Source organism: Ips typographus, linkage group LG11 (assembly GCF_016097725.1).
Source record: "Ips typographus isolate SLU linkage group LG11, UJ_Ityp_2.0, whole genome shotgun sequence".
In the NCBI taxonomy this organism is placed as follows: Eukaryota; Metazoa; Arthropoda; class Insecta; order Coleoptera; family Curculionidae; genus Ips; species Ips typographus.
Window position 1 is genome coordinate 7,385,721 of NC_138432.1, and position 21,149 is coordinate 7,406,869.

At 33.7% G+C, this 21,149-nt stretch overlaps 1 long non-coding RNA gene across 1 annotated transcript in view; it reads left to right on the top strand.

Moving 5' to 3' along the window:
* LOC145735886 (uncharacterized) overlaps nucleotides 1-21,149 on the top strand; it is a 65,649-nt gene that overhangs the window by 28,865 nt on the left and 15,635 nt on the right. Inside the window, exon 3 of the long non-coding RNA XR_014179776.1 lies at nucleotides 1,262-1,505. This is a non-coding gene — a long non-coding RNA (uncharacterized LOC145735886). The remainder of the gene's footprint in view (nucleotides 1-1,261; nucleotides 1,506-21,149) is intronic.

Consider the following 21,149-nt stretch of genomic DNA (forward strand, 5'->3'; position numbering starts at 1 on the left):
ACCAGAGAAGTAAGTAGCTAGCTAGCTATTTTACATTTTTGTGCTATAGAGAAAATTGTCTGTTTAATAACGACAATTTAAGCTACACGTTGTATGTATGGTCAGAAAATAAATTCCAATTTGACCAATTTTTTATTTAGTAGATTCAGAAAAATACAAAAAAAAGTATTTTTTGCACTATGTCAAACAAGTGGATTTTATAAAAAATATTGTATACAACCCATGAAAAAAGTCCTTCGGTTTCGTATAACAACTTTCACTTGCAAAAAAGATGTACTTTTTGCACTTGTTGCATAAATAACTATTTTTATCTGTTTGTTGAAAACATGAAAATATTCTTGATCAGAAGAATCATCATTTTTGTGTATTTTGTCTGCTTAATAAATCATGATAAAAAGTTTAACCTTGTCGATTTTTAAAGCAACAAATTATTAAATGTTTTAACAGAGGAATGTTTAAATGTTTATAACAATTTTTTTTCTTATCAGTAATACTGAGTACTTACTTAGTAGTAGTACTCATTTTTTGTTACATCAAAGGTTTGGTAGACACAAAGATCTATTAAAGAAATCTCATTATAATAAATACAAATCCAAAATTTAAGTAATACACTTTGAGTTCGTACGAATTTCTATATTGAAATCAAAATTATTAAGTATCTTCTACTTGGTATGGTACTACTTCTATAGAATACCAGCGCCATCTGTAGAAAAACCTTCAAACCATCACTTTTTTATACCTGCATTTTTATGGTAGATATCCTTTGATAGAGTTTGATGATTTACTAGGGGACAAGGGTTACAATAACCTACGCCACAGGTAATCCGTTTATATGATTTACAGATGGAGCTAGTGCAGAAAATTAATTTAATCTTGTTCAACTTCTATTTGTACTATTTTAGAAAAAGAATCTATGTGTAAGTCAATAAACTACCGGAAAATCATGAGTTCTTCAAAGTTGTTGGTTACATGTTAGCAAAGGCCTATTTAGCTGTACCAGGAACCGTTAGGGCTGACCGCTAAACTGCCACAAGGGATACCCAGTGGCGCAATGGATCTTAAATTGTATCAAAATTATATCTAAAAAATTTAATTTTCAACGATAGAAGATCTATTGCAAACCAATGTTCCAGGCAAATATGTGTCACACGATCTCAATCAGAGTTTCTAATAAAGTGGTCATGTGACCAACTACTCAATATCAACGTCACATCCAATCCATTAAACTGAAACACGTGATTTGCAAGAGTTTTCTTTTTAGAGAAATTGCCAAAAAACGTTTGATACGCCTCTGGCACTATCGAGCAGTGGATTTTTCGGACTCACGCTAGTGGGCAGGGGTCACGCAGTGTCGTCCCCATGGAGAAAATGGAGAAGTCACCTAATGGCACCGGGCCGAAGACACGACGCCAACGGCGCTGGCACGGAGTGGCCAAAGGTCACACCATCTATCGACCAAACATCTCCGCATCAAATGCGTGACACAAGAACTCCACTAAAAAGAGGTATTTTTACAGATTTATTTTATTAACAGAAAAAAACCTAAATTGGACATCAAAAACCTACTCACCTATAAGAAAAATGTATTGGTTGGGTGCACTAACGCAAAATGCAAAATCCCTAAGCTTAAGATTAAAGTGACATAAATGGAGCAATCGTGCTTTTCTAGAGACCACCCCCGTAGTACTTTGATGGTCACATATCGGGGTTCTGTTGGTGTGAATTAAACGTTTGAATCTCTTGTCCGTTTCGAAGTGTATTAAAACAGATTAGACCTTACCACCCACGTTTCTAGGATTTTTGCGGTTTTTCAACTTTACCATCCAATTTAAATTCATTTCCACTCGATGTGGCTCGTCTTCTAAGTGGGCGGCTTGTGTTTCTTAGGTACAAGCAGTTTCCAAGTAGATACAACCGTGTTAATGGAGGTTTATTCGATATAAATGATGATTTCAAATGAATATTTAATAATATTCTGCAAGAAAAGATAACTCAGACAGGAGGTATTCTCTACTGTTGGATTAACTGAAATTTTTGCTTACGTCTGTTATGTTATATAATAATTGATAAGCTTTAAACAAAAAGCGTGCAAGTGTCTGCTAGAAAATAGATTGATAGTAAATGAAACTTGATGTGCATCATTTAGGACCGAAACAGAATATCCCTGGCATATACCCGGCTGCTGTACAAATTTAACTTTGTAAATATTCCAATAAGTATATGCCAGGGGTATGTCTGAGAAGTAAAAACTGGTCTCTATAGTATAGTTTGTTATAAATTGAAAACAGTTTCGCAAAATTGTTACAAGATATAACACACTATTTCAAACTGAATGATTAAATGAGAATAATGAAAATATAATATAAACTATAAATGGATATAAGAAAAGCAAAATATGAATATGTCTTATTTTAAAACCTTACATTTTCATTCAGCCGTTGAGCTAATTCAAAGACAAGAAGATTACAACGCGTAAACCAAACAAATTACAAAAATAAAATACAATTTTGAAATTTCTGCCTACATCAATGTTATTTTTAGCTTCCTGAGAAACATGATCTAAAAGGACAAAGTAATATGCCAGGCACGTATTGGAAATATACTTTCATATACTGGGCACATATCTGGCATATATTTGAGAATATACCCCTGTCTGAAAGTAACTGCCAGGCATATTCCAGGCATACAATTTTGCTATGTGCAACCTAATCAATTCTGATTTGTGTTTGAACTGTCCATACAAATAGGAATCAGTACAAAATACTTTAGTGTCAGCATGGGATAAAGTTTTATTATGAGAAATTTGTGAAAAGTAAAACTTCTTTAAGAATGAACAAAAGTTTCCTATCACGGGTATGTTTGAATAATATAATGATTATAAACGACACATTTAGAGAACAAACTATACATATTTAACGTAGGGCTACCGCATAGCTCCTCCTGTAAATATCCTTTTAAAGGGCGCTTCGTTGAACTATTAGTTCACTAGTCGGCCACAGGGTGGTGGCAGTTATCGGGTGGTTGGGACACGACACGTGCGTATTTGTCCGCCATGTTAGAGTGAGAGGCAAAATTAGTCCGTGTCCTTACGTTCAATATGTTCATCATTTTTAAACTGAATATTTCAGTCAAATTTTGGGTTGAGTGTAGTGTCTCCTATTTTAAATAATTTTGTTTTCAATAATCTGCAAAAATATTCAGGAAGACAAATTTCAAAACTTTCTCGCCAAGTAGCTACCCCAAATTAATATTATTTAATTGCTGACAGAATCTACAGTATCTGTTTGTTTAATAATTTACTGTAAAAATACCAATATAATAATAAGTACGTAGTTCTATTTAACCAAATACTTAAAGATGATGTATTTAGGCAAAATGTTAATAATAAGGTTACCTATTAAAATGTCTTTGAATTTATTCCTTAGACGCTCAACTAGATTCAGATCTGGACTTCTAGCGGGCTACTCTATCATATTAACACATGGTTTTGTTTTATTTCAGTCATGAACTGGCAGAAAATGAATTAGAAATATAATAGTAAATAATCCCAGCTGTATTATATGCTATGGAAAATTAAAATTATTAAACTCGGTTAATTAATAAATTTTAATGTAATTACAAATATAAACTAATATTTAAATCTATATCTATTTAATCTGTTTGAAATAGTGATGGGTAAATTATCAGGAAAATTTGACCAGTAAAGTACTGGTAATTATTAGTACTGGTAATTATAAATAATGTGTTTCTGGCAGTTCAAGTTTTGACATCGCTTTTCTTCCTGACTATACCAAATTTTGTAGTGTTTTTTTAAGCTATTCGATAGAAAATTTAAAGAGGATTCCAAAAATGTGCTTAAAACAGCCATTTTCTCACTCCAAGTGGGTTTTACAGACGATTTTACCCTTGACTGTCCTTTCAAACTGTGTTTATGGCAATTCAAACTTTGACACCGCTTTTCTTCCTGACTATACCAAATTTTGTAGTGTTTTTTTAAGCTATTTGATAGGAAATTTAATGAGGATTTCATAAATGTGCTTAAAACAGTCATTTTCTTACTACAAGTGGAGTTTACAACCGATTTTACCTCTGGCTGTCCTTTCAAACTGTGTTTCTGGCAGTTCAAACTTTGACTCCACTTTGACTTGAATTTTGTATAGTTTTTTCAGGTTATTGGATAGGAACTTTAATGGAAATTCGACAAATGTTCTTAAAACAGTAATGTTCTCACTCCAAGTGGGTTTCATAAACAGTTTTGTCCCTGATTGACAAATTGTGCTCAAAAGTTGCAAAAATCAGAGCTTAGAAAAGTTTTCAGTATTCGATACAAAACGTGTTTCTGAGATTTATGACAGTGGTCACGTGATCGCCTAGCTAAATTATCCTCCGAAAACCACGTGTCACTTATGTCAAAATTGGCCTAGAATTTGCAAAAATTACAGTTTAAGACAGTTTTCGAAATAAGACGTGTTTCTGAGATTTACGACAGTTATTTTGACACTTGTCAGTAAATTACTGATAAATTACATATTGCATTTACATATTATTTTATTTTGACAATATTGACTGAAAATTACTTTAATGAAATTAATGACAGTCATGACAAGAAAAAGCAAATTTCAATTAAACTCGTAAATTTACTGGTCAAATTGGAAAACTTTCCACTTGATGACTTTTCAGTCACACACTGAATTTTCTTTTATCTTGCCGGTAAATAACATCACTAGTTTATCTTTTTCTTGATATCTGGTGAAGGAGCGGTACGTAGTACTTCTTTAGTCACTTCGTAAAGATCCGTATAATTAAAGGAAACCGGTCTTAAAGTGTACCGTAGACGTATAAATAAGCAAATGTTACAGAAAAAGAACTAAACACCTTAAAATTGCTTAGTAAATCGTATTGATTGACAGTGTTTTTACCTGTCATTTTAATATGGGATTTCCTGACATTTTGGTGAACGAAATTATTCCCATAGGTACTGTAGTACTACCATGACAGTACAAGATATGTTAGGAAGTCTGGTTTCCAAATAGTTGTTCATAATATCTTGACTGTCAAATATAATATTTTGATGAAAATGTTATTACCTATACGTCACAAAATAAATTGACCATCCAGTTCTCCTGATCTTTCGACTAGTGATTTATATTTTTTTGGATAATGTGGCTTTCCTACCCATAAACCTCAATAAATATTTTACAAAAGACAGACACATTTACCAGAGCAGGATACAGAGAGTAGGTTGAAGTATTGCATTTCCTTTTTCAAAGCTTTTTAAGTGTATTTTTCCAAGGAAATAATGAAATAATAACGCCCTTCTAGATTCCGCTGAGTGCAGATATTAAAGCGTACCCAGTACAGACCCTTTCAATTCCTTGAAATGTATCCCTAATATTATAATTATGCCGGCTCTATAAAATTAAAGTTGGCCTTTTCCTTTTAACAAGTTTACTCGGAAAAACGACTCGGTCCGCAACGGTGCCCCGTTCTGTTTGATGTTTGCTAAACTTTTTACTGCTTCTCGGTGGATTAATTTCGTAACGAGATCGCATGAATAGTTGCAAAACCGCAAAACGTTCGGAAATAAATTAAAAATGTAATTTTGATGTCAATTTTCGGAACCATCAAGTTAAAATGTCCCACCTAAAAAGAGCATTTTCATAGTTTTGCTTTAAAATTTGTCATGTATATTGTACATTGTTTTTCATAGGTCTTTTATCCAAGCAAAGATACACACATGTAGTAAGTGGAAAGTGAAATATTATACAGTTAGAACGAACAAGAAAAATACAATCAATACAACTGACAACTTTCTATCCAACATTGATTGCTTAATTTGTCTAAAATCTAAAGAAAACTATCGTAAAATAGTACGTAAGTTTTTAACTTTTTCTATTAGAAGCGTCCATTTTCAATTACTTAGTTCTTTAGACAATTTATTGAAGATTATTGTGATTACTACATTTCAACTTAAACAGAAGATTTTATTTTACCAAGGTGAGAAATAAAGATGAATCCATTCTTCTAGTAAAGTTAATATTGCAATTTTTTATTTAAGTTTTATAGTCAGAGAAGATTTTCAGATACATAATATTTTTTAATAAGTATATTACGTAAATTTTCCTGTAAAAATTTTCTTGACAGTGTAATAACTAGGCAACCTGACGCACTAATGTTTTCCGACCGCGAGATAATAGTTGGGTGGAAGGCAGCCGCCCCTCGCGACCACATGTAACAGTTTCCGCAAGTTACAACTTGGTAATAATGCCGCCCGGGCCAGCCCCCATAATTAAGCGACTCGGAGCGTGCTAATTAAATACAGGCACACACACGTTGCCAACATGGCCGCCTGCCTGTTCCAGGACCGTTCCTCTCGCCGCCCCCGCGCGCCACCCCTCTCGTCACCGCCACAGAGGACCTAAATTAATTTCGACTAAGTCCCAATCTATGGGGATGAGGCGGACTGCACGGTACGGAACTTGATTGAGTTTCTATTGAAAGGGATAATTGAGTTATATGTCTTTAAGGGCTTCAAGAAGACATCCAACTTAGCAAATCTACAAACCACTAAAACATACATATTTTCAAATTTAATTTTTTGTCCACTATTTCAAGTGATGCTAGAATTGCAAAATTCCTAACCAAAATCCGTCTACACACTCTTACTACCTGATCATAGGAATGAGGATATGGTCTTCAGCAGAATTCTGAAAGTTGCACTTAAGAACACTGTGAGACCGATCCTACGCGGCAGAAACTCGAGCTGACATAAAAAGAACAAAACAGATAATGAAGACTTTAAGAACAATAAAGAGTATGACACTTAAGGACAGACAAATAAATAAGAGCATACGGGAAAACATTTAGAGTATCAAAAAATGGGTAAAAGCAAGGAAAGAAGACTGGGATAGTCTTTTGATCATCTGCAAAAATATGAGAACCTTACAGCAAAAGACTAGCAGGAAGACCAAAGAAAGGATGGAAGGACAACAACATCAAAAACTGGTTAAAAGGCAGACAAACAAGAGCAATCCTAGTCAGACGAAGAAGAAGAAGCACCTTTAGCGAAGACATTCTTCATTTTCAGAGAATTAGGTTAATCTATAAATATATTCAGAAATTAGAGCAATGAAAACCTCGTAAATTAGATTTACTAACACAGACTTCAAGAAAAAGAAAAAGTGCAATTAAAACGGACTAAAAGTTAAGTGCTGAAGGATATCTACGATAACTTTACTGCTCATTAAGGTTATAATGGAGTAATATAAGAACCTATCTTTTTTTTAATAAGTAATTATAGGTATTCAATTCAAAATGTCAATTTCACTTTTCGCCAAACAGTATTTCTCACAATTTGCCCTTATATGACTCACCTTTATTTACAACTTTTTTTTTATAATTATTCAACCTACATAATTTTATAGAATAGGCAATATAAGTAATTAATCATAAAAATTTACCAGATTTCAGGTCACAATAAAAATTTTAGGAAACTTACTAGTTTAACCAACTATTTCACACTACTTCACGCCGAATTCATCTTCAACGCATTTAAATCTGAAATAAACCAACTTGTGTAAAACGATGGAGTTGTTGTTACTCGAATAAGAATAATGTTGTGGGACAATTTTACTGGGTGTTTACGGAATGTGGTGCCAAAATGTAATGGCTGATGGATAATGAAAATATAAAGCTTTTTGATTTCAATGAATGTCTGTATTTCAGTATTTTATTTGGGTATTATAGTACCTTTTGTATTTATGTGCGGATGTAAGCTTGATTGATTTTCTATCATAAACTGTCAAATTATGATATTTTTGATAGAACTCTAATGATAAGTTCAGTTCAAATCGTGTAATAACACACAGTCAAAACAACAATTAGTTTGGAGGAGGAAAAAGCAATAGGAGTATGGAAAACACAAATTTATAGTTTTGCTGCTTAACTAATTTTTATCGATAGATTGCCCATCTCTGTGCTACGTACCAGTCTTTTCAGGACATAATGGTGAATTACTAGTTTTCATTGCCCTTTAGTACTCTGCCCTAAGCCCTATGGACCCTTCATATCAAACGAGTTCGAACTGTTAGAGCTAATTTTGTCTGTCTAAGCAACCAAATGAGTCTTTTTATTTACAGTTTATATAAAACCATCAATTGAACATTAACTTAAACAGAAAACTACAAGAAAAAAACAAGGCGAGCAAACGACGAGAATCCAAATTTGGAAAAGCGATTAAAAGCAATTTATAGGACCTATAACTATTTGGAAACTAACGGCCCTCCGAGGCGCTTTAAAGTGGAAAGTTAGTTCGAGCAATTTAGACAACCCTCTCCGCTGCCTGATTGTATAAAGTGTGGCCTAAACAGGTAATAGCTGGCTCTCCCATCCCTTTTCATCCTTTAGGGCCCCCACGCTTGGGGCCCGGCAGTAATTTCGTGCAGCCCATTACAACTAGCACCGAAGCTGCGGTTTAAGTTACGAACTCTAATATGGGACACGACCTATTGCACGGATGTTCAAACTTCATTGAAACAACTAAAATACACCATTTTCTAAGTTAAGTTTCAAGCAATTATAAAACATTGAAAATGTTTTTCCAAAACCCGATATTATAAATACAAACAAGTCATGTTGATATCCAGGGAAGTTTCAGGTACGAAAACAAGGAATGTACGATTAAATAAAAGCGCATTCAACAGATTGCAGTCTCTGCTCATCAGCATTTTATTATTTTTAGAAGCAACTTCTTTAGAGCGCTCGCGGAACTTCAAATGAATAATGCATCATTTATGGAGTTCATTGAGCCTCTTGCTTTCCCCTTTAAAAGTTTCAGTAATTTATTTTTACTCGGCGCCCCATTTTAAAGCAATGTCAAGGTTACCACCTAAATTATTTCTTCCTCGTTCTGTTTTAATTTTGCTTTCTCGCGGCGCTCGTCAGTTTATTCTGCGCCACAAGGTTTGTTTGTTGATTTTTTTGTTAACTTACCGAAAATATCAATAATGTAAATTGTGTCTCGGTGTGGATATTGTTTACAGGACTTTTTTCTCCTTAATAAATTGCACACTAATCTTGTTATATTCCAAGAAATATGAAAATATTCACAATATACACTGTGGAGCTTCTCTTCTTTAATTTAAATCTAAAATTTATTGTTGGCTAATTGAGCTTTTAACAATATTTTCTAAACATGGCAGCATTATCAGAGATTTTTAATTAAAAAGTGACTGCGATTAGCTTTTAACAATTTGGTTTCAAGAACATAATGTAAATATCTCTCTCATCTGATTTCTCGTCTTCTCTCACCATTTTCTGTGATCATTTTCTCCTATTTTCTCTTGTTCTCCTATATTAACTTTAATATTTTCTGACCAACTTGTCCTTGTTATTTTTGTTCCACCCATTTTCTATATTTTCCTAATCTCTTCCGCTTCTACCTCTTATTTCTCTTTCTAACAGAGTTAGGTCACTCTGACGTAATTTTGCAGAAAGTATTGCTCTCTGTTACTCTTCTAATATTAGCACTCCCTCTTCAAATTAGGTTAAATTACATTCGTTTTTCTTAATCACTCATATTTTCTTGTTTATTTTAATACTAATCCTCTTCAAGCTTCTTTCTCTATCAAGCTGTTTCGTCATTATTTCTCTTTTTTTTACTCGATTTCTGTTATCTTCATTTTTTTCTCGCCTACATTTTTATCGTTCCCTGAGTTTAATCTAGTGTATTAATACACTCTAGCAAACTATTCTTTTCATTTAATTTCTTTTTGTGCTGTTTCTATCTCCTTTTGGTTCCCGATCTTTTGCCTCTTGATTGATCTTTCTATATAGCAACTTTGGAATGTTCATGATATCCCAATCAAAATAGATGTAGAATGCACACCAATCAAAAATATTAAGGAGAATTGACAAAAATTCAGTTTCCGATTTTTACAAAAAGAAAATACAGAGTGTTCACTTCAGTGAAAATTGGCTTGATGACAAATTTTTCCATTCTCTTGTTTCAAGCTGGAAAATTTACTTTAAAACTTGATCAACAAGGCATTTTTTATGTTTTGACATTTGAAACTTGAAAAGTTGATAATTTGATCAAATTTACACCTCAGACATAAATATTGACATTTTTGTTTGTCTAAAACTGCATTTCAAGCACTAAAAACAGTCCGGAAATCAAAACAAAGATTATCACTCATTTTTTACTACTAAAAATAGTCTAAAAGTACTTTTAAGACTAGGTATTACTTTACTAAGAGTAAATAATGCCTAGAACTGTATTTTCAGGACTTTAGTTGGTGTACAACTCAGTTTTCCTAACTGAATTGTGTAGAAATCAATGAATCACTCGAAACAGTTCAAATTAAATTTTTGGGACTAATTAATTTCTAAAAATTAGCTTTCAAGAGTTTAAACACAATTTTTCAGTCTTAAAAGCACTAAAAACGGTCCGAATTTCTTAGAAACGTTCCAATTTATTGCACCGATGAGTGTAAAAGTCAATTCAACAGTGAAGAGGGTTGAAATGACATTTTCAAGACTATGGACAGGGTACAAACTTGCTTTCAGTCCTGATAAGTCAAAAATTTTGTGAAAATAGTGTTGAAACTCGATTTTTTACACAGAAAACCGCCTAGGCACACTAAAAACTAGAAATGCTCTAATTTTTAGCACTGAAGTCTGTAGAAAATGTAAAAATTGTTTTTTAAGTCTGCAATGTTTTAACTTGGTGAAGATGGTCTTGAAACTCGATTTTCCAAGCTGAAAGCAGTTTTGAAGCACTAAAAAATAGTCCAAAGTTTTAAGGAAATGAAAAACAAAGTAAAAAAAAAACTTGAAATGAAGTCAACTTGTATGAACTTCAAGACTAAAATATTTAAGGTCTTCAAATTATGAGAACTTATTTCAAACGTAAATTTTAAGCTTTTGATGTTTTTGTCTTTTGATGTCAATTTTCAAAGTTTTAATGTGTAAATTTGTAGTAAAAAAATCTAGAAAAAGTAGTTTTTCAGGTCTAAAGTCAACTTTCAATACTAAAGTCTTTCATTTGGTCCGGAAACTATGAAACTGGTTACAAAAACAATTTTTAAGCCTCTCAATTCAATTTTCATTGTTTCAAAGTCAATTTATTGGTTTCTGTTCATTTTCAACACTAAAGTTTTCTAATTTGTGCGGAAACTATGAAAACTAGCTACAAAGAAATTTTTTAAGCTTCTTAAGTCAATTTTCACCGTTTTCAAGACAATTTTTAAGTTGAGTTGAGTTGGGTTTGGGTCTTTGAACGTCACTCAAGAAAGAGATACTTTCTTTTTCAACTTGAACAAGGAAATTAAAAGAAATCGGTCAATTTGAAAAATATCTAGTGACGGAGAAAATAAGGCGGAAAAATGAACAGATTTTTGAAAATTACATCGTACATGTCTGCTTATCTTTTGATGGGCTATCAAGTGGTAAATTATTGACATTTAAAACTGGACCACCCTGTATAATTTATTCACTTAAACTTAGGACATGTTATGATTGTCATGAATTTTAGCGTCAAGTCCTACTAAGGAAACTAAGATACTAATCGTTAAAATAGCATAATCAAACAAGATTATGTCAAATTTTAGGTTATATACTATCAGTTTTTTTAACATATTAAGCAAATACAATATGAAAAAAGAGTTTTTTTAGGATTATTGTCAAATGTCAAATATGACTTATAACTTTACGAAAGCAAAGTGTAATAAGGTTGAAAATGGAGAAAAAACTAGCTTAAACAAACTTGATGATGTAGAATTATGATTGTCTTCTGAATTGGCGATTGCACCACTGGTTTTTGTATACAAAACTTACAAGTTTTACATAAAGAAGTTGCAAATATCTATGTGAAGAAGAAATAAGATTCCATAATTGTAAACGCAATCTTTAATATTTTTAAAAGGCTATTAGCATTTATGCGGTTCTGAATTACTTGCTTATTTCATACATGTTGTACATAACCAATGAAATAAGATTTCCAACAGTATATAAACTCTGATTGGTTGTATGGCTTCTTGGTTAGTAAAGTCGAACTAGTTAAATTGGTTAAATTAGCTAGTTTTATATTTTCCAACCCAAGATAATTAATTCTATTAAATATTGTAACACAATTGTAAAGTAAATTGTTCTGATTATATCTGCAATGTATTACGTCAGGTATAGGATGCATTAGTAACAGCATCTGAATTCTCTAATTACCGGAATAATTTACCAAGATAAGACAGAACGTGATGCCAGCCTATTAGCAAGTCGACTGTCGGATGCTCAAATTAGCTTGACATCAGCGAACAGAATCCAGCTGTGGTCCTAGGACATGTTCTTGTTCGTGTCGAATCCGGGTCGTTATTGGCCCGACACGAAGTTACAATGGAGCGACAGCATACGGGAGTCCTCCTGCAACTAATTAAACTTTGCAACCGGCAGCTTTAGTTTCGAGGCCCGGCCGAAGCTGTGGAGCTACAAGAACACACACGGGAAACAGTTCCGTCCCGTTCCTCTCCACCGTCACCATCCCCTGTTCCCCCCAAAACCTCCACCCTTTCCGATCCCGTTTCGTCCCCCCTCCCAAAACCGCACCTCGGGGACTTCCACACGTTGTTGGAAACGAGCAAAGGACGATCCAAGATAAAGGCTTATTCTATCCAGTTTTGCTCAGAGTTTGTAGCTGGCATTTATAAGTTTATGTTCACTGTAACACCATTTACTGGAAGCACCTAGTTTTGTTTTGATTTGCCAGATTTCATGATATTTACTGAAGGGAATGACTCAAGCCTCCGGATAGAAAGAGGTCTTGGTGTTATCCGCGCCCTTTGCATTCTAGGGTTTAAGGATACAGTCAGCTAAAATGTTTGTAGGGTGCGTTTTAGGATGGGAGGAGATATGCTTGAAATGCTAAAATCTAAAACTATTCTCCCGAATTCCCTCTGGTAAATGTCTTTTAGAGTTTCGTGCGGTTACTTTGTTGCTACATTAATAGGGGTTTAATTAAGTTTAAGCGACAGCCCAAAAATAAATTAGAATTTAAATTTAAACTTAATTAACCTACGTCCTCTAGCTTTAATACGAACGTTAAACTAAAACATCAGAAATCAAACGGAACCTAAAAAGAGGTAGTTACACTGTCTCGAACTCCTTAATACGATGTATCTCGTTCACCCTCCATTTTAAATGAATAAATTATGAATTTAGCTTCATCTCGGAGAGGAAAGAAAACTCCTTCTCTCTCTGTCTCCAACGTAAGTAAACAAATAGTAAATTTTCGCGTCTCGTCGCTCTTTGCCCTATTTTTCAACACGCTCTTAATGAAAATCTGAATAAGTAAGTCAAGGCGAAGGCTGCAATTAAAAATCGATCCAGACGCTTTTAAACTCTTTTCGCTTCTTTCGTCTACTTTCCAGACGGTATTCTTAAAAGTGTTACGAGGAAACTGTAAAACGGTTACTCACTTTTGTTTTAACTACTTTTTACTGCTGTTTTGGTTTGTAAAGTTGACAAAAGTTTTGAACCTGGGTAGAAGAAATAACTGATCAAGAATCCAATCAATCATACATTTATAGTTATTAAGACTTAGAGTAACCATGAAGAGCCATGATGTAACGAAATGCTTTGAAGGGTTATGGATAATTTCAAATGAACTAATCTTTGCTTTATGGTGTAAACCTAATCATGAGACACATATAGAGCAGTTTTGAGAAAAGCTATTGCACACTATACCAACAAAGTTAATGTACTTGTCAACCATCAGGCTGTTGTTGTTTTAATTTCATTTTACATAATAATAAATAATGTTATGCAAAACATGTGACAGAAAAAAAACTAATAGTTATTATCCATCTTTGGCTTCATATATCTTAAAGTATTTGATCTTGTATGACATCTTTTATTAAATTTGAAATCACAGCACCCTCGAATGTAAATTAAGCCCTCTCAGTGTTCCAATATCAAGCAGCCGAATAATAAAAATCATCCACCAGGTGCAGACAAAATAAAAATTACAGACCGTGCCGGGTCTAACCCAGTTTTCGAAACGTATTTCCTAGTTCCAACACAAACCGTAACACTACACTATCAAAAAGAAGCATATGCTTTTATGCAAAAATAGTAAAAGGGTTTCCGGTTTATTTTGTGTGAAGAACGGTCGATCCGACCTATATTCGTAATGACACCCGTTATTTTTACACCCTTTGCCTGATGGCGTAGGATTTTTGTTATTTTCATGATATCGTCTAGAATCTAGGACGACGAATTATACTGATTATCGTTACTGGCATTCAAAGGGCGCAAAAACGGCGCATTTGAAAAGCAACGACAAAACATTTTGGTCCAAATCGAATTTATTACCTGAACGCCTCTGACAAGAGGCTGACAATAAAAAAAAGGGTCACAACCCTTACAAGTGTACGTGCAGTTCACAAATTTATCGCGATTTTTGAAGTTACTACTCGATGACACTTCAGCGGTGTCATGCAGAGCTCTTCTGGATAACTCTGACGTAATTTGAATATAATGTTATCTTAATTTAGTGAATTACTCTTTAAGTGTCCTGAGGGTGATTTGAAATTCTTATTTTTACACACTCCAAATGTCTTTGACCTACAGTACTCGTCCTCTCTAAATTAGGACAAAATGTTACAATTTAGTGTCCAGGCAGTTTCGATTTTTAACAGTTACAACTCAAGTCAAAAAACATCGAGAAGTATTACAATTTGACACTTTAGAGACATCAAAAATGCTTCCATAACTTGTTTTGTCAATTCAAACACTTCAGGAAATCTCTAGACAGCATTTTTGACCATTGAAAGACATTGAAAAACCTTCTGTCTTTACTTTGACACTGAACTTGTTTAGACCACCCAAACACCTCTGAAAATCTGTAGACAGCATTTTTGACTACTCAAAGACAGCGTGAAATATTCTGGTTACAATTTGACACTTTAAAGACATCAAAAATGCTTCCATAACTTGTTTTGTCAATTCAAACAGGAAATCTCTAGACAGCACGTTTGACTATTGAAAGACATCGAAAATCCTTCTGTCTTTACTTTGACACTTTAGAAACAGAAAAAGACAGAGAAAAAAGTCTATATCTTAAAAACTTTTTTTGCTGAATTATCAGCCAAACTGTTGGAATCATGGTCTCAGATTAACACCTTCATGGTTTTCACAGGACTGGAACTACAAAAAACAAAATTGTCCAAAACGACAGTTTAAGAGAAAAATATTTATATCTCAGCAACTGAAAGAGTTATCAAACTCATTTTTTTGCTAAATTATCAAGCACTTCCTGGGCTATAACATATCCCAAAAATCATAGTCCTAAATTGAGTCCTTCATGGGTTTCACAGAACTTGAATTAACATTTTGTACTGCTTACACTACAGTTAAGTTAACTGTAACTTGGACAAAAAAGACAAAATATACTTTAAATTTTTCGGCATACTATTAAACTGAAAATTACGTATTTTTTCTCTAACTAAACCGTTCCTGAGAACTAACGTGCTTTAAATTTGAATCACCCTGTAAATCACTCCCTATGATAGACTACAACATTTTACCTGAATGTCACTAGGAAGTTCCTTAAAAGTGGCCTACCGGTAACCCCTTTTGATTCATAATTCCACCCCTCAACCCTTTCGTCTGTTCTGCATACCAGGTAAACAGAGACAGGTTCAATAAGTTAGGCAAGAGATGAAGAGAGAGAGAAACAGGAAAAAGGTCGACGAATAAAATGTAATAGGAAAAGAATAAATTATAAATCGGAATCAGTTAGTAGTTTAGTTCTTACTGGTACAGTTATTGGTGAATGTTGTTTAGTGATGGTTTGGTTTGTTCTGTGTTAAATTTGATTTTAATTACACGTAAGTAAACGAAACTGTTTAAACTGGCAAGCGCAAGTCGATAATCAAATATTTCCGTCCCATTAAGCACCCTATTCTAAGTTAAAATATGTAAAAGTATGAAAGGCTGCTGCCAATCATAACCGGCCATGGGTCAACGGTCAAACCAATGGGGAGTCATATTAGCAAACAATGAAAGCCCTTTTGCATAGCCAGAAAAAATGCCCTTAAAAAAACCTACAATATTTTATATTCAGAGCTAAACAACACGAAGGAATGTTGTATTGCTGCTTAAATTAGAATATATGAAATTTGAATTCAGCATGTGTTTTGTTCAACAATTCAATAATAAGAATATGTGAGAGAACATTTTCCAGTGCGCCTCTATTAATCGAGGAAAATGAATATTTTCATAAAAACGCAAAAATCTCCTCAACCATATTTCCCGGAACGATTCGCAAACTCTTTTCAAACAGATTAAAATAAAGTTCGCGACTAAACTTGTGCACTTTATGGAGTTTAAAACCTAAAACAAACACTTCCAACTTTTAAATTGAAAACGAAAGTAGATAAACCGGAGCGAAACTTTAGTGTTGTTATTCCTCGATACTGACCTGGAATTATGCAAGAAATTCAGTTAGAAAAGCCTAGAAGTTTTATGTCTCTATTTGGGTGTAAGGAAGTCAATTTAAAAAGAAAGTCTTACTTTCTCTGGTATGAAAACTTTATGAAATGAGGCGACGACGTTCTTTAAAGCGAACATGAATTCCGAACACGTACTGTTAAGATTTTCGGCTATTTGAGGAGTCTCTAAATTCATTATAATAAGTAAAAAATGGGCCAAAGAATGGAGCTAAGTTAGTATTTCTAGTAAAACGAATTGGAAATCCTGAAGAAGTGGTTCTTGAAGGCATTTTCTTGTAAAACCACTATTTGCTTTGATTTTGAAAGTAGTAATGTTCACTTTAATAGTTTTCAATTTGATTATGACTTCTCAATTGAAATAAAAATATGTTTTTAAAATGCAAAAAAAGTTTTATTAACATTTGATTATACTTTTAATGCTTTAATTATTTTGCTATGTCTAACCTTCAATTCACTTTACTAAATTACCAATAATATTAAGTAAACATTCCTTCAGGGTGTCCTGCAAGTTATGTCCTACAATTTTTGAGTTTAAGTTAGATTTTTACCAACTTTCATGTAAATGCATTTTTGCCTCTTTAAACCGAATATTTAACTGATGTTTTTGTTGTTTTATTGTACTTTAACGAGTGCTGTATTTACATAAATATTGGTTTCAAAATTCCTGGACATTTAACCAGCTCCATCAATTCATCTTTTCATCCATTGATCTTTTCTGACTTTACAGAACTTAACCTTTCTTTAAAATATGTTTGAATTTTGAGCTGTAAGAACTGAATTAGTTACTATTCCCTTAAAATTTCTGAGCCGGTAGCCAGCTCAATTATTTCAACATATTTTATCACTCTTCTTTTCTGACTTCATAGAATTTAACTTTTCCTTAAAATATGTTTGGATTTTGATCATTTTTTTTTATTTCTGAGCAATAAATGATTCTTCAACTGATATTTAAAATTTAGGCATTTAGGGTGTTAGGGTAAATGATCACTATAATAAATTTTGATTTAAGGAAGATATATAGGTTTTATAACAAATCATACATAATGAATCGAATTAATAACAGGTATAATACCACTGAATTATTTTACAGAAACTTTGTTAGTCTTCAGTTTCAGGAAATATTGATTACAGGACTTAATTATGATTTTAAAGTTTCCAAATCTATCCCCTGGTTAAATTTACATTTTAGTATTATAAAACGTCAACCGACTGAGCTTACGTAAAGACACTAATTTCCTCAAGAGTTTTGAAATAATTGTGACTTGGCAAGCAGGTAATTCCACTTATTCGAATATTTTTCGTATACAAATATAGGAAAAATCGTGGAAGAGTAGAAAATTCCATTTCCCAAGAAGGCAACGGCAACGTTTGTATCTAAGGGTATTTGGCGGGGTAGACGACGTCCGTCCGTCGGAAGTGATAAACGAGGGTGCGGGCCCCCCCGAGGGATGCCATTTATGAGGGAGGCAGGGGAATCCACCCCTGCCGCCAGCACCGCCAGCGCCATTTTGACTGGAACACGGTCGATTGACCAGGCGGACCAATGGCATTATCGGCTGACCTGATATTGTCCTTGTCTAACTCCCTTGCGACGACGAGGGTGTTATTGACCGGGGGTCAACTGCATTTCTATGAAAAATGCCTTAAATTAAGAAATAAGACAAAATTTAACTTATTTTAGATAATCTTTGAGTGTTTTGCCTGAGTAACACTTTTTCCAGTTCACAGGAATAGCATCTTGATAAACAATCGACTAGGCGAGATTAAATAGTTAGAAAATGTGTAACATATTAGCTTCTAGCTTCTATTAGTAAAATATACTGTGAAAGCATTGAATACATAAGAAGGTTTAGTGTTTTGGTAATCACTTTGCCTAAAATCATCATTAACACCGAATATTATATTGATGGTAGAGAGAAAACAATTTCTTGATAAATCAACACCCAAAAGAAAGTTGATTGGAATGGCATGGAAAAGTAAAAGGAACAAATAATTTTATTTCTCAAACAGTGAGAAAAAGCTAAGTTAAGAAGGATAATTGGTGTTGCATCCAAAATGAGAAACAAGTAAATAGCATTTTAACTAATAATCTTTTGTTCTCTCTGGACTTTGGCAACAACACAACTTGTTATAACTGTGTCGTCATCCAAATTTTGTTTGATATTCTTGAAAATCCCAGAGGTATAGTTGTAATGACCTCTCAGTATATGTTTCTCTATAGTTTCCAAAACATAAACAGCAATAATTTAAACAATCTGTTATCCAAGTAATTTTTGATGTAAAAAGTAACATTCTAAAAGTTGAGTTGAATTCACTTCACTGTGTGACAAAAATGATATGTGATTATAATTTTCTAATAAGAACCGTAATAAAAGTGAACGTTCTTATTTCATTAACTCCCCAGGATTGCGTTTATACTTTACCCCTGGATGACAAAATTAGCAGTCTTATTAAGAAGCAAAAAGTCGCTTCGCGTTGAGTAAGAATAATGTTAACCTCAAATTTTGTCGCTGTTAAGAAAGTAATCAGGGCCGGGCATAAACACAACTTACCGCGTCTCTAAAGCGAAAATTAAAAATTATGCCCCGAGAAAGAGCAGCTACCTGTTGCCACTTCCTAATTAGAAAAATACTCTGGGTGGGGAGGTAAATACAAATCGAGTTAGCTGTCGACTCTTTAAACTTTCTTCGCAGCATTAAAAACGATTTTGGTTTTAAATTCCGGATTCTAATTCCGGAACGGGAACTTGATTAATTTATTACGTGGCGTTCCTCCCGAGTTGGTACGACCGCAGAAACCGGTAGGTTTATGCCTCAAGCCTTCGCCAGGGTCAAGGGTCAGTCGTGCTCGGCCAATTGACCTGGGGTCGCGCCCCGTCGGGTGCTCCGCTGACCAACACACCTCCCCTGACCTTTGTGCGTGGCCACTCGTCGCATAAACACGCCATATATCAAACTCGGGCTCGGGCCAAAACGAGAAACGAATTACCTGGTTTTTGGTTGGCCCCCTAAAAAAACGGTCGTTTATCATTTTTGTTTGGTCACTACAACGTATGGATTTTCCTCCCTTTAAAACCCTTTATAAATTTTGTTTCATTCAGTGCTAGCCTTTGTCCAAAGCAAATTTTTGATGGTATTAATTAAAGGTTATGCCATTTTTTATAACTTTCTACCTACAGTACTTTCAAACTTTTCCTGTCGATTCTAGACAAAAGACTTTGGGCAAAGCATCCCACAACTTCCCACCGAACTTGCACGTAAGTCCAACATTATAGCTAAACTAGACGATATTTACCTAGCTCTACCGAGGTGTTTGTTTTCAATTTCATCTTGTATGTTCTTATGCGAGATTCCACCGACGTACAACGTTTGTTTGATGTGCTTGCCAGAGGAGCGCTCCTGCAATGTGTAACGTGCCAGAGGCAGCGTCTTTGAGGCTGCTCCCCCCGCTATTCTACAGCCAAAGTACGCCGTTAAATATTTGCAGTGCAAATTAATTCCTTTACTTTAAGCGAAATACCGAAGCACCGGCACGAAAATAGGTGGAAAAACCTACAACGCGGTTGCACACTCAAAGGTTGATCGCTATAAATTCAAACAATGATCTTTATGCTCAGTAGATTATTCTCCAATCAGAGAGGACAGTAACAGATTAGAAACCAAATATTGTTATTAATAGAGAAGAAGAAACTGCTCAACAAAAATCACTGCAAAATAGTCAATTTTGTGACAAAACCCATTGTTTGGATGTCTCAAGAAGAAAAATTATTAATGGAATTTAAATTATGCCTTCTGGAGTATGATACAGACACATTTGTGCTTAAGTCAAACCTGAATTTGTTCTAATTAAGAAAATAAAACATTTTTCACAAAATAATGAACTTTACTGGTAAGATTGGATGGAGGCGTGTGCAAGTAAATGGATGTTCAGGAACAAAAAATAATACAGACCAGTCAACAAAAAATTAAAATATGTGCTAATGTGCTAATTTAATCATGTAGCAAGTAAAAGTTGGAAAGTAAATGTCTATTGTCTCTTTTATGATGGAGTCAACTTTGAAATCTTACTTACAATTTACGTTATAATTTCCTCCAGAAATAATAGATTCAACAGTGTAGTTTATACTTATTAAGCTAGATATCTCTGAAACCAAGAAAAATATTTGATTAAGAGGACAGTTGTAACACGTGTACGAGCTTGGTGTTTTCAAAAAACTTTAAATAACTTTTTCACTTGTCTGAGGTAAATCTCAATGAATACAGAGTGTTTAGTTGCTACGTTGCGTCGTTCTTGGACCCTTTGTTTAAAACTGTAGTGAAATAACAAACAAAGTTGAAAAGAGTTTAGTAGTGCATATTTATCAGTAGTGCAACTTCAAAAGTGTAGTTATTGACAGGAAAGTCGGAAAACAGAGCATGGTGAAAAACATTGTAAAATACTTAAAATCTAACAAGAATTAGTAAATTTATATATTTGAAACACGAAATTTTGGCTAAATATTTTTATGCTAGTACTTAAATTAAGTGAAATAAGTACAAAAAAAGCACTTTAAAATTTTTAATTTTTCACAAAAATTGAAAGAATGGGGGGGTATTAGGGGTATTTTTAACCGCTTTTTGAAATTCAATATCTCGGTAACATGAAGAG